At 36.3% G+C, this 12437-nt stretch overlaps 1 protein-coding gene and 1 long non-coding RNA gene across 2 annotated transcripts in view; one reads left to right on the forward strand and one right to left on the reverse strand.

The window, feature by feature from the left end:
* LOC138129408 (uncharacterized) overlaps positions 1–12437 on the reverse strand; it is a 202861-nt gene that overhangs the window by 23367 nt on the left and 167057 nt on the right. The window lies entirely within an intron of this gene.
* On the forward strand, positions 1889–8519 carry LOC138129389 (uncharacterized). The gene is made up of 3 exons (XR_011159218.1): positions 1889–3832; positions 3879–4923; positions 5163–8519. It is a non-coding gene; the product is annotated as an uncharacterized lncRNA (long non-coding RNA).

Below are 12437 nucleotides of genomic sequence, written 5' to 3' on the forward strand. Positions count from 1 at the left end.
GGCCTAACTTTGCCGTACGGTTACCTGAGCTGAGAAGAAGAAGAGAAGAATTGAAGGAAAAGGAAAGGAGAAAGAAGAAAAAAGAGAACGATAGAAAGATAGGCCGCAGCTAGACAGCCTAGAGGCGTAAAGCCACCTCAGCCTAAAATTTAGGGGCCAACATGTGTGGTTCCAGCCGCCCCACAAATGGCTGGCACAGTCTCCACCAAAGAAAACTCTAAAATGAAACCGAAAGTGAAACGCGAAAGAAACTGAAAGCGAAACGATAAACAAAAATTGAATGCTGAACCGATAAACTAAAAATGAATTGACTGACGACACAAACAAAATTGAATGATCTCGAAATGAGCGTCCCGAAAAAGGTTACGGCAGGGTGGGCGCATCGCGTCGTCATGTGCCGTGCGTTATCTTGCTAACTCCAGGTCTTTGAGCAGCGATCTAATTGTCCCGCGAGCAAAAGTAGGACCTCTTGACCTCCTACCCCGGCCAAACGAATAGTGGCATTTTGACACGCTACAATTAATTGCTACGTAGTCTACATGGAAATTGGTTCCTTAGTTGCCATTTTAATTGGTTTATTTTGCATCATCATGTTAATTCAAGGTAAATAAAAATGAAACTAAATACCAATAATCGAATGCAGGTTTTCACGGCCGTTGTCAATAGGGTTATTGTTTTCCGGGTTGTGCCGCGGTTGTCTGGCGACCGCGGCACAACCCGAAACTAAATACCTATTGTCTTAATCTACTTTTTAGTGTTTTTGGCCAAAATACTGGCGGCAATGAAAATCAAAACTTTAATGGAAACAGATCTCAGGTATCAGGCAACTAAAGAAATGTTCGATGGCATGACAACTATGCATGACACAAAGTGCTACATTTGGGGCGATAGTTATCGGAAAAAGGTTTCTAAAATTAGAACGTAAGTAGACTGCACTTCTATAATTAAGGCGCATCTTTCGTTTGACCAGGAATTTATCATGAAAACAATGTTGGCTTGTGTCAAAAATGTACATTTTTAGGCACTCTTAAGGAAAAAGGTAATTTTACGTACTCCCATGCGGACGAAAAGTACCTAACACTTTTTCGGACGCAATTTTTCGTACGCACTTTTCTAACCCTGGACCGTGCCGCCACCTGTTGCTCTGTTTAGTACAGTTGCGGAATTAAAATTTCGGGCAGTATTTTTCTGTCACTTTAACAAAATCTCTGTAAACCACCTTTTAGTGTTATGATGATTGGTGACTGACATTCAAAAATTAAACTTTTCTGTGTCAGTCACGCTGACATTTTTTGAATTTTGAGTTAATTGCACTGAGTGTAATAAAATAATCGCTTTGATATGTTGCCTACTCGTTATGCCACAAATCACAATTTTTTGAATTCAAATATGTAAGTAAAAAAGACAAAAACATGTCAAGAGTAAAAAGTAAGGTTATTAATGTAAAGGTTGTTTTAGAGTTTATGAAAATGAACGTTCACATAATCGATAACAACAACGTAATGAAGAAATAATGTCTAATACAACAGCGAAAGTGTTGAATAAATGTCTAATTCGCCGCCAGACATCGCATATGATAATTGCAATAAATGTCCTGTCACCGTAAATTATGTCAATAAGTAAATAGTAAACTTCTGGTTTTGTTGGCAAGCTGATAAAAATACTAAGTATAAAGAAATTGTTAATATGTATTAATAAATGTATCTAAGTATTTGAAAAAAGTAGATACAAAAAGTGCCTTTTGTCCTCGCCTGTTTTAAGTCTCGGCTGCACCTCGACTAGAATACCCAGACTCGAGCCAAAAAGATGCACTTTTTGGTTTTGATATGCAAATAACTATTTTATTATAACCGCTCCAGTGGATTATTTGGAAATTTTAGGTTCTACTTTTATTTAACAAACATTGATTTTTCCTACAAAATTTATTTTATCACATTTTGTCACCTTTCTAGAAAAGAAGTTTGCCTTATCTACAAAATATATTTATTGCTTTTCGCTAAATTCGCCACTTCGGAAACCATTTTGAACGCATCAACTTACTTCTTTATAATCAGCTCCATATGGTTAGGAATCAAATCAAAGTTGAGACCATCTTCTTTTTGATTACCAGTATGGAATCATTAGCTGTCGCTTTAAAAAGATCAATTCCCAAAGGTATGCAGGAAGTGATAAAGTTAATAGCAGTCCTTAGAAGAATTGGAAAAGTTCTTAGAACGGTAGATGGCCAATCGCCATCTAAACATAAAAATCAAGACAAAGGTCCAGCGAAAATCACATTATCAAACTTAGACGTGCATTCCGGAGACCGCATAATATTAAAAAATGTCAGCTTTGAAATTTGTAATGGATTGACTGTCATAAGTGGTTCAACTGCAAGTGGAAAATCCTTTCTTTTGCAAGTGATATTAGGAGAGTACGAGTCAGTTGCTGGAAGATTGAGCGTCAATGGTGGAATTTCTTACGCATGTCAACAGCCTTGGTTATTTGCCTCGACGATTAAGCAAAATATTTTATTTGGAACAAACTACGACGAAGAGCGATATCTGAGGGTTCTTCGAACGTGTGCTCTTCTACACGATTTACAAACTCTTCCTGGAGGTGATGGTTTCATCGTAGCTGACAGAGGAGTGAACTTGAGCAAAGGCCAACAAAGTAGAATAAACTTAGCACGTGCTGTTTATCGAGACAGTGAAGTTTATTTGTTGGGGACCACATTTTTGAAAAATGTATAAAAGAATTGTTGAAAGACAAGTTAGTCATTCTGGTCACTCAGAACCCAGGACATATTGCCCGAGCTGATAATGTTATCATTTTAAAAGAACAAACAGCAATACCCAATTCATCTAGAAACTTGTTATCTCGAGAAATTAAAAGCCTTGCAATTACCTGGAGGGAGCATCAAGGAAAAGAACCCGAAGATGTGACTGAAGAAGTTTTTTACGAAACGACAAATTTGCTTTCGGGGAGAAAATTAGAAAAAAACATATATGAAGAAAAAATAATACCGAGAAAAATAAACTTGGGAATTTATAAGAAATTCATAACACATGGTGGTGGTTCTGTAATGTTTACCATTATTTGCATTGCATTTGGAGTAGTCCTAATTACAAAAAATGTATTACACAAATTAGAAAATAATTGGTAAGTTGAATCACTATAAATTTTATATAATACAATCCACAATAATACAAATGACAGTTACAAAAATTTAATCGAAAATCGCATTCATAAAATTATAACCAATCAAATTTTGTAATTTTTACTTTAGCAACCAATAAGACGATCATTTAGTGGAAATCACCATGGACATCACACAACACACTGATTTCCGGAAATCATATCACGCGGCCATTTATTCATCAATACACACTTATAAATAATTTTATTTATGCGATTTTCTAGCTGAATCTATTTCGAGCCGTTTTGATTTCCAGAAATTATTATTTCTCCCTGTCTCGTTCTTTTAGCGTAATCACCACTCACTGGCGTTCGTGGTGATTAATACGCAAAAAGAACTCGACCGGTCGAAATAATTTCTGGAAATCAAAACGGCTCTTAATAGATTATATATGAAAAGCGTCACCAGATGATTTATATTTTTCCAATCATTTTAATAACAATGGCAATAATGTCATTCTTGAGAGTTGGTATATTTTACCTGCTTGCCAGAAAGGCTTCACTAAGTTTACACAGATTGCTTTTCGAAAAAGTTGTAAACGCTTCCGCCCAATTCTTTAGTGAACACTACATTGGAAACATTTTAAATAGATTTTCGGAGGATTTATTATACGTTGACGAACGAGTTCCCTTATCAATGTACTTGGCTTTGGAAGTGAGAATTTATATGATTAAATCGTTTTTTAATAAGTTGAATTTAGACATTTGCAGGAACAATTGGATTTACGATACTAATGGGATCCGTAAACATAACATTTCTCATAATTTCCCTAGTATTTGGTACACTTCCTCTCGCAACAACAATATTTTTTCTAAAAACCGGAAGAATTCTGAACCAATTAGAAATTTCAAGTAAGTCATCACGCCCGAAAATTGGTTAATATTATTTACATATTTCAGTTCGCAGCGCGTTCATTGGTCACGTAAATGCCACCACAGAGGCATTGCCAATTATAAGATCCGCTAAAGTAGAAAACATTCTAATCGATGATTTTGACGAACACCAGAATTTGTACACCTCTGCTTCTTATCTCTACTTATTATTATTATTATTATTATTATTATTGTAAAGCTGACTCACAGGTGTATAAACTCAATTACGAGTCAACTGAAAAAGATCAGCTATTAATACTACTGATTCTCATGGCGAGAAGACTATGGAAACTCGATTAGGTTGTATACGAACTTAGTGCTCTGATCTCTTGCCTGTTGGTACAAAAAACGTCTAACTTTCCCTCCACATCAGAGTAATTCTTAACCATCTGATATAGGCTAGAATATTGTAGCAGATTGGTTCTTGCAGTATCTAGATAGAAGGTACCATGCTTACGACAACTAAAATAGGGAACTCTGATGGAAAACTGAGATAACAAGTAGGGACAATCAACTGAGCAATTAAAAACGTCTGAGAGAAACTTAATGCTGGCTAATTTACGCCTAGAAGCTAGGGATGGAATCTGCACCTGCTCTAAAAGGGTCTCGTGTAGCACACCTCTCTGTGGATACTCACCAGAAGAAAAATACATGAAAGATTTGGCAAACCGTCTCTGGACTTTTTCAAGAGACCAAATATCAACTTTGTAACAGGGTGACCAAACAATACTGGCGTACTCAAGTGTAGATCTTACATACGTTTTATAGAGACAAAGGAGAGTTTGTGGATTATCAAATAATTTCCCATTTCGTATGACGAAGCCCAGAGATTTATACGCTTTAGACAGAACATATTCAACGTGACTCCGAAATGTAAGTTTGGAATCGAACACAACTCCCAGATCTTTAAACTCATTAACACGCTGTAATGCCGAATTTTCAATCGAGTAGTTGAACCTGATAATAGTGTCCCTCCTCGAGTAACTTACTACATTACACTTATTAATATTAAGAAGAAGGTTGTTAGTTCTTGCCCAGTTTTGAATCAGATCAATATTGCGCTGTAGTTTAAGACAGTCTTCGTCGGTTTGTATGACATTATAAATTTTTAGATCATCTGCGTATAGTTGAAAAGGCACATCCAGGAGGTCAGTCATGTCGTTGCTAAATATAACAAAGAACAAAGGACCAAGGACAGATCCCTGAGAAACTCCAGAAAGTTGCTGAAACAGCCCGGAACTAAAACCTCTGTACTGAACGAACAGGGCCATGTCACTAAGATAAGACGCAATAAGTTGAATTAGATTGTCCGAAAAACCAAAACTATCCAGTTTAGTCAAGAGTAACTTGTGATCAACACGATCGAATGCTTTTGAGAAATCCATGTAGATGACATCAATCTGTTTACGAGCGTCCAAGTTTACTTGGAGAAAATGCGTTACCGAAAGTAAATTTGTAACCGTAGATCTTCGGGCCTGAAAACCGTGCTGAAAGAAGGATGTCATATGTGCAACATGATTGTAGATGCGATTAAAAAGTACAAGTTCAAATATTTTTGAAAAGTTGTTAATAATGGCAATAGGTCTGTAATTAGTTATCTCACACCTGTCACCATTTTTATAAACCGGAGTAATTCGTGATTCCTTCCACTTAACCGGAAACGCAGAACACTTAATTATGGAGTTGAAAATTACTTTTAACGGAGGTGCCAACAGATGTCTACAGTCACGAATCAGGAAGGAAGGTATCTGATCAGGGCCGGCAGTTTCATTGTTCTTTAGCTTACTTATCGCTAATACTATTTCCCTTTCTGTTACCCGGTCAACATACAAAACATTTTGATTGACTGTTGGGTTGTGTGTACTAATACTAGAAATGCTGTTTCTATTAAACGACTGAGAAAAGTAATTTGCAAATTTGTTCACAATATCTTTAGGATCTTTGATTATTAATCCTCTATCATTCATAACAGCCGGAATTGAAGTTGTTTTTCTCATTGAATTCAGATATCCCCAGAAACATTTAGGATTTGTCTTGATTTTATCATTCATGTTTACTATAAAGTTCCTATATGCAGCTTTTATTTTAGTTTTCACTTCCGATCTAAGGCTCTTAAAACAAATGTAGTCTTCAATTGCCCTGGAATGTTTGTACTTCTTTAATGCTTTATGCTTTCTTTTTATCAGACCAATGATTTCCCTATTAAACCACAACGGATATGAACCAAGTGATTGACGTTTCTTGGGAACGAACTCGTCGAAAATCGAGAATAGTGCTTTATACAATAAGTCAACACCTTCATCTGGATTAGGAATACTGTCAAGAACCGTCCAATCAACATGAGACAATGCCAGATACAATCCACGGAAATCAGCTTTTTTATAGTTGTAGCTGTCACAAGTACAAATTTTCACAAAATTCAGCACAAACTTCGATGTGTAATGCAGGATGGTATTTATCCTCTCTAAGAAGGATATCATTAGCTTTGGTGACACAACATGAACCATTACTCAAAACTAAATCCAACAGTTTTCCCATGTTATTAGCTACATTATTGAATTGATTCAAAGTAAAAAAATTGCAAAAGCATGAAAAATGTGTGTAAACTGAAGATGACGATTTGCTCTGAGACCACAGAATGTAATCAGGCATATTGAAATCTCCCAAGAAAATCACGTCTGAATCGTAGAATAGATTGTTCGAAATTAGGAAATCAAGAAGTGTTGTGTAGCAGTCAACCTTAGACCCCGGGGGAGAATGTACAATGCGCAAATAACTAAGGACTTGTTACCAAGAATAGCCTCAACAGCTACCAAATCTACACAATTGACTTCTGACAAATTACCGATGTTGCTAGTGTCCAATTTCACAGCCTTTATGTTACTTTTGATTGCTATCAACACCCCACCACCCCTTTTAATTTTGGATGTGCCAAAGTCTCTGTCACATCTGAATACATTGTAGGAATTTATGTCAAATACTTCACCATCCATTACAGACTGAGACAGCCAGGTCTCAGTCAATACAATAAAATCATAGAGGGAGGAGTTACTAGATAGGGACAACTCTTGCAATTTAGAATTCAAACCTCTTACATTCTGATAATAGATGTGTAAATTTTTAGTCCGCAGGGAAGTATTACCTACCCTATTTGAGTAAGAAACTTTTAATTGCTATTTTATTAGATCACCAAAAATGTCATCCTTTAATTTCTGAACATTCCTCTTGTAACATGGGCAACGATCGTGATCCCAAGCTGCATGAGCAACTTCCCCAGAGTCGGTTTCCTCCCTATTCATGGTGTTGTGAGTTAGGCAGTTAACACATTTTAACATGTCATCAGTGGCTTTACACTCTTTAATCTCATGTTTACCAGCACATCTTGGACAACTAACTTGATTCTTACAATTTTTTATCGAATGGTTATACCCATTACATCTGTAGCATCTTGTAACATCTAACGCATCATAAATGGTACACCCATCCAATCCAATCATACAGTGCCCACTCTTCAAAGCCATATTATAAGTAAGTATATCCACCTCCAACACAATTTGGTAGACGTCGTTTCGTTTCTTAATGGGCGAGTACTTAATTAGTTTACAGTGGGAAGTAGTGGAGAAAATATGTTTATTCTGTTTAACCAGAAGCGACGGGATATGATCTTCCTGGATGTCTCTCGATATACCAGAAATACGCAGACGTGGCTGAATAACTTTAACATCATGAATGTCATAATTCTCTTTCATATTTTCCTTAGAAACTAATTTCTTGAATTCCTCCTTAGGGTCTGAGCACTTCAGTAATACTCCTCCATCTTTTATTGATTTAACTTTAACAACATCAAGTTCGGAATCAATGATAGGATTTAAGTTGGATAATATATCCGTTTTTGTTTAAGCAGCTGATTGAGCAATATTTTTCGGCTTGACTACAATTGTTTTTAACGTCTGAGCATAAGTAGAAGAAGGAGGCTGATGCCTAAGCGGGGCATGAGCAGAAACATTCTCAGGAATTTTTTTGATGAGGTTACCGATTTCAGTTTGCAGAAGTTGATTTTCATGTTGTAGGTTGGAAACCTGATAACAAAGTAATGCAAGATTCTCCGAAATCTGTTTTGAAAAGTCTGATAACACATCTTTCAATCTGTCCGGAAGATTATTTAAGTTCACATCAATTAACAGAGGCGGCAAAATAGTAGCTCTCTTATCACCATCATCACCATCATGCTCAGACACAGGAGTGCAAAAGCCACAGCTCCAAGTTTTTACTTCCCCCGATTTTTTCATGGTAGCTAACATCGATTTGGTAACTCCAACGCAAGTAACATGATAAGAACCATTGCAACTTTCACGCCGACAACTCAAGTATTCATCATTTTTCCCAATGCATTTGTTACATTTGCGACACTTCACCGCCATGCTAGCAGGCAAGAAACCCGACAAGTTCAGCAAAAACGAATTTAAAAATAGATAAGGTTGCTGTGATAGCAAAAAATGCTATCAGCAGCAACAAGGAAGATAACAATCTGCCAAGAGCCGCTAATGTTTCCACTCCCAACAAATTAGGTAACAGTGAAAAATATTTTAATGAGAAAGTACTTATCTTTGCAGTGAGCAGGATGCAAATTTCACAAAAAAAGACCAGCAATTTACCAGGGAAAATGTCAATAAATCACGGATCAGCACACCACGGCACGGCACCATCGAACGGTTCGGTTTTATGTTTTATGTTGGTTAAGAGCTCTTATGTGCATTTTGCAGACTTGCTGCGTATTATTTACATCTGTCATACTAGTACGATTTTTGATAGTTGACACCGGTACAAGAATATTTAATTTATTGAAACATTGTTGCAAAAACTCTTATCTTGTAGATATATCCGCCGCACATGTTGGTCTTGTGCTTTCGCAAGCTGCCATCCTCTGGAAATGTTTAAATCTCACGCTCCATAATAACATCAAAATTGAAACTGAGATATCAGTAGAACGAATTCTAGAATACACCAAACAAGATCAGGAACACGGAGACGGTATTTTGGTTGACGGTTGGCCTCAGCAAGGAGAAATAAAATTTAACAACGTGTATCTTTCCTACGACTCCGACAATTATGTCTTGCATAATCTTAATTTTACGGTGAAACCTCAAGAAATGATTGCCATTGTCGGTAGAACCGCTGCGGGAACATCGTCGATCATTTCCACGATTCTGCGATTGCACAAGTTTGAAGGAAAAATATTTATAGACGGAGTAGAGATCGCAACTCTTCCATTGGAGACTCTCAGATCTCATGTTTCCGTAATTTCTCAGGATCCTGCTTTGTTCACGGGAACAGTTCGAGAGAACATTGACCTAACCGGAAAATATGCAGACGCTGAAATTTGGAATGCACTTAAAGTGGTCAAGTTAGAAATGTTATTTTCTAGTTTGGACCACAGGATCAGTACCGTCGATTCGAATTTAAGTCTGGGACAAAAACAACTTCTTTGTTTGGCGTGAGAGATTATTCGCAAAAGTAAAATTGTGATTATGGATGAGGTGACAGCAAGTGTGGACCAAGAAACTGAAAGAAACATACATAACATAGTAGCGGAAAAATTTGCGTGTTGTACAGTTGTTATGATAACGCACAAATTAGATTACGTTTTAGAATATGACAAAGTGATGGTTTTGGATAACGGCAGTGTTGTTGAGTTTGACCGTCCATCACTTTTATTAGACAATGTGAACGGACCATTTCACAAAATGTTCAAAAATCCATTTAAATTTTAATTACAAGTACCTATATCATTCATATTTCTTATCGTGAGCAACATCAAGACGTATTATATGTTTGTTTTTGCAAAACACAATTTCTTAAGGAAGCACATATTGGGTGATTCAAAATGATTGTGGATAAGCATGGCAACTATGTACCAACATTTATGTGGTAACTGTGTGGGTGGAGTATAGTTGACCTTTGTATGACATTTCATATGCGTGCATTTGATTTTTTTACACCATTGCACATTGACTTGACAATTTTCAAAATTGCACGAGTATGAACTGTCAAAGAAATGTCAACTTTATCCTCCCTACAGAGTTGCCACATAAATTTTCGTACATAGTTGCCATACTTATCCACAGTTATTTTGAATCACCCAATATCTATTATTGGGATTTTGTTTTCGTTCCATCTTGTCTAAAGAATTTAGTTTTGTTTCGTTTCAATAAATGTCTAAGAAAACAGTAATTGCTTAGTGGTTGTGGCATTTATAGGTAATAGTTAGCAGTTCAGTTTATTAAAGAATAATTGGGTACTTAAATAATTGTTTTATTCAACCTTCCTTATTTATTTTAGTTTTGTTTTATATTTTTTAATTGCTCTTCACATAATCATTCACATAAAACACATTTTTTATTATACCTGAATCATAATTCCTGTTTTTGACACTAAAATGCGTGCGAAAAAAGCCTTTAAAACACTAAAACAAGAAGGGATTGGTTGAATGCGTTCTTGAAAAAGAATCCATTATGTATACGCAAATCTGAAGCAACGGGTCTGAATCGATTAACTGACATTTCGCAAACCCTAAGCAGACGGTTTTTATCTGGCCGAGATAGTGAAGAAACATAATTTTACATCAGACAGGATGTTTACTTCGACAAAACGGGGATAACAAAGGTAAATAAACCTTGACCTATCATCGCTCCTAAAGGACAAAAGCAGGTTGGAGTAGTTACCAGTTGAGAAAGAGGAAAGCAATGACTATTTGTTGTGCAATGAGTGCTTCTGAGACATATGTGCCTCCTTTGTTTATTTATACAAGAATGCGCATGGCAGAAAGTCGTAAACGGAGTGGACCAAAACCAACTGGAAATCTTTATGTCTACTCCAAAAATGGTTAGGAGATGCGGTTTTCCTCATTTATATAACACATTTCATTGCAGTTAGGAAAGCTTCCCGAACCAAGCCCGTTTTGATAATTTTGGATAATCGTGTTAATCATATTTCATTTGGCCAATTTATATGTAAAAGATAGTCGACGTCACCTATCAAGTTCGTCTTTCTTTGAGTTTGTACTTTTGTAGATTTGAATTTGCCGCGCGCGACCTGTGACGACCGTTGAAAAATGGCGGCAAGGTTGTATTCTTGTTAGCCTGTGACGAGAAAGGGGTATCGAGTATTCCAGGTTGTTTCGAACTAAATCCGAACAAAAGAAAGGCAGCAATAGCTTCACAGGTAAGAATAAGAATAACTTAGTCTGTAGTTCTACCATATTTGGAAAAAATTTAGTCCAACCATTTTCTGATAAAAATATCGACTGGGAGCCATTAAAAATGCAGCTTAGTCGAAATGTAGTCGATGATAGATCGGTGGTATAGTTTGTCCAGCGAGAGATTGGTTGACATAAAAGTCACTAAATTCTACGTAGAGAAAGAAGCAGCTAGCGCACGTAAAATTTGAAATATATCCTTCAAGCAGTAACATGTTTGGCCTGAAATTATGCTCTAAAATTAATGTATTCTAGTGCATTTTGTAGTGTTGGGTTAATTTAAAATCTTCCAATCTCTCGCTGGACGAAGTTTACCATGTAGTACCTGTTTCCTTAATATTCGACAGAAACAAACAACACTTTTGATTTCGTATTCTGATCAGACTTTAGAAAAGTGCAAATTCAAACATCTTCTTCACTGACTTCCAGATTGTCGTAATGTTCAGTGTATTTGTTCTATAGATCCGAACAAGTGAAACCTTTAACAATAATGTAACCTTTGCTGTAGCCATTTTTGAAGATAAAGTTGTTAAAGACTTTGATGAAACCTTTGACACATTTACACACCCACTGAAAACACGTGTGAAGGCGATAATAGTTATTTACAATACGAGAGAGGAAGGTAAAGCTTTCGTTCACGCGAATTGCGTGTCGTGTCGCACAGCTGAGTGGACGATTCAATTTAAGTGAACGAAAGCGGCCTTACTCTAGAGTGCTGTATTTGGTTTTGTTCGATACCTGACTTATCTCCTTAGAAAGTGAGTCTGTAACTTTGTATTCAAAATTTTAAATAAAATAAATAAATCACATTAGTGTTGTGGTTGGCATCTCCGTGGATAGAATAATAATCTATTCAACACCATCTTTGGGAATTTGTGTCTGAATGAGCCTTCTTCATAGTAGTCTACACCTTCTCGCACGAGAGAGACCTTTCTCGACGGCTCTCAGAGCGATCTCCAATCTGTCAACCGTTTATATCGTTATAACAAATTAGTAAGTATGTTCAAAAATGCAATCAACAGTGACCGAGATTAAAATCAATCTTAATCAGTTCAAAACACTAGAATTTCAACGTAAATTTACAATTTATAAAAAAAATATTTAGCAACAAATGCATGCGATAAACAACAAA

This window comes from Tenebrio molitor, chromosome 4, assembly GCF_963966145.1.
Source record: "Tenebrio molitor chromosome 4, icTenMoli1.1, whole genome shotgun sequence".
Taxonomy (NCBI): Eukaryota; Metazoa; Arthropoda; class Insecta; order Coleoptera; family Tenebrionidae; genus Tenebrio; species Tenebrio molitor.